The following is a 2,938-nucleotide window of genomic DNA, read 5'->3' as shown; positions in this document are numbered from 1 at the left end:
CTTTCTCACCTCGAGACATGGTGCAAACCTCGCCGGTGCATCCAAACCCAGTGATATGATACGCTCTATCACACATAAGCCTTATTATATCTTCCTCAAAACAGCCACCATACCTACCTATTATGGCCTTTCCATAGCTATTCCGAGATATATTGCCATGCAACTTCCACCGCTTCTATTTTGATGAGCATTCATTGTCATATTGCTTTGCATGATCATATAGCTGACATAATATTTGTGGCTCAGCCACCATTCATCACTTTTTGTATGCATGTTACGCTAGATCATTGCACATCCTAGTATTGTCAAAGGCATTCATCTAGAGTCATATTTTGTTATAGGTATTGAGTTGTAATTTTTGTTTCTTTTGAGTTATACGTAAATAGAGGGTGATGATCATAAACTTTCATTATTAGAGCATTGCCCCAGTGAGGAAAGGATGATGGAGACTATGATTCCCCTACAAGTCGGAATGAGTCTTCGGACAATGAGAGAAAAAATATAAAAAAGAAAACAAAAGAAAAAAAAAGAAAGTTAAAAAGAAAAAAGGAAAAGAAAAGAAAAGAAATGGAGAGAAGGGGCATGATAGTTCCACACTTTTGCTTCAAAGTAGCACTATGTTTTTCATATGGAGAGTCTCCTATGTTGTCACTTTCATATACTACTAGGAATTTTTCATTATAGGATTAGATGCACACCCACTTAGTTTTCATATGGAGCTTTCATACACTTATAGCTCTTAGTGCATTCGTTGCATGGCAATACCTACTCCTCGCATTGATATCAATTGATGGGCATCTCCATAGCCCGTTGGTTAGCCGCGTCGATGTGAGACTTTCTTACTTTTTTTGTCTTCTCTATATTTACCCCTATCATCATACTCTATTCCACCCGTAGTGTGATATCCATGGATCATGCTCATGTATTGTGTGAGGGTTGAAAGGATGAAGCGCGTTAAAAAGTATGAACCAATTGCTTGGCTGCATCGGGGTAGTACATGATTTATACTTTGTGCTAAGAAGACAGAGCATGACAAGGCTATATGATTTTGTAGGGATAACGTTCTTTAGCATTGATATTTTGAAAGACATGATTGTTTATTGGGATGCCTGAGTATTGATGTCTTTATGTCAAATTATAGACTATTGCTTTGAATCACTTATGTCTTAATATTCATGCCATGATTAGACATATGATCAAGTTTATGCTAGGTAGCATTCCACTTCAAAAATTATTTTTTTATCATTTACCTGCTCGAGGACGAGCAGGAATTAGGTTGGGGATGCTGATACGTCTCCGTCATATCTATAGTTTTTGATTGTTTCATGCCAATATTATACAACTTTCACATATTTTTGGCAACTTTTTATTTGATTTGTTGGACTAACCTATTGATCCAGTGCCTAGTGCCAGTTCCTATTTTTTGCATGTTTTTTGTATCGTAGAAAATCCATATCAAACAAAGTCCAAACGTGATAAAAATTTACGGAGAATTATTTTGGAATTTATGTGATTTTTGGGAGGTGGAAACAACGCAAACGGGCCCACAGTGCCCATAACCTACCAGGGCGCGCCCTAGGCCCCAGGCGCGCCCTGGTGTCTTGTGCCCTCCTCGGACGTCGGTTGGAGCCCTTCTTTTGGCACAATAAAGATAATTTATGGAAAAAAATCATGTAAAAATTTCAGCGCAATCAAAGTTACGGATCTCCGGGAATTTAAGAAACGGTGAAGCGCCAAATCTGGGGAACGCGAATTAGAAGAGAACAGAGAGGGAGATTCAATCTTGGAGGGGCTCCCGCCCCTCCGCCACCATGGAGGCCATGGACCAGAGGGGGACTCTCCTCCCATCTAGGGGGAGGCCAAGGAAGAAGAAGGAGGGGGGCTCTCTCCCCCTCTCTCCCAGTGGCTCCGGAGTGCCGCCAGGGCCAGGATCGTGACGATGATCTACATCAACAATCTTGCTACCGTCAACACTAACTCTCCCCCCCTCTATGTAGCGTTGTAACACCCCTTATGCCCATTGTAATATCTACTTAAACATGGTGCTCAACTCCATATATTATTTCCCAATGATATTTGGCTATCCTATGATGTTTGAGTAGATCCATTTTGTCCTATGGGTTAATCGTGATCTTGGTTGGTATGCTTGTATGTTTTATTTATGGTCCTTTCCTACGGTGCCCTTCGTCTCGTGCAAACATGAGGGATCCCCGCTGTAGGGTGTTTCCATACGTTCATGATTCGCTTATGGTGGGTTGCGAGAGTGATAGAAGCTTAAACCCGAGTAGGTGGGTTGTTGCGTATGGGATAAAGAGGACGTGATACTTAATGCTATGGTTGAGTTTCACGACCTTAATGATCTTTAGTAGTTGCGGATTCTTGCTAAAGTTCCAATCATAAGTGCATACACTACAAAAAAAAAGACACATCTATGACATGTTGGGCCGAATGAATTTTTTTCTGTCATACTTATGACACTTCTATGACGATAATTGTGACAAAACCCGGTATCATCATAGATGTGGTGGGCTCCTACTTCTCTGACAAAAAATCATGACAGAAAATGGGCTTTTCGTCCGGGGTGGGCCGGAGATGCAGCTGCATGACATTCTTTGGGCCGTCCATGACGAAAAAACCATGGTAGAAGCGAGGACGAGGAAAATTTCGGGGAGTTCCCAGTTATGGTGGGTGGTCGGGGGCCGAGCGATGCGCATTTCTCTCATACACGTATGCGCGTGTGTACGAGGCATTGGGCTCTAACTGAACCCGAGCGAGGAGTCGCCTAACCGAACCTGAGCGATTGCACTACAGGCTACACGTTACTAAACCCAAGCGATCGAGCGATTCCTTCGTTACTGCTGCTAACTGAAGCTGATTGATGCTGCCTCTGTATGAACAGTGAGTGTTGCAGGGGGGTTTGGATGAATAGTGAGCATTG

The sequence above is a fragment of the Triticum dicoccoides genome, chromosome 2B, assembly GCF_002162155.2.
Source record: "Triticum dicoccoides isolate Atlit2015 ecotype Zavitan chromosome 2B, WEW_v2.0, whole genome shotgun sequence".
In the NCBI taxonomy this organism is placed as follows: domain Eukaryota; kingdom Viridiplantae; phylum Streptophyta; class Magnoliopsida; order Poales; family Poaceae; genus Triticum; species Triticum dicoccoides.
Note: the sequence above shows the minus strand (reverse complement) of the source record.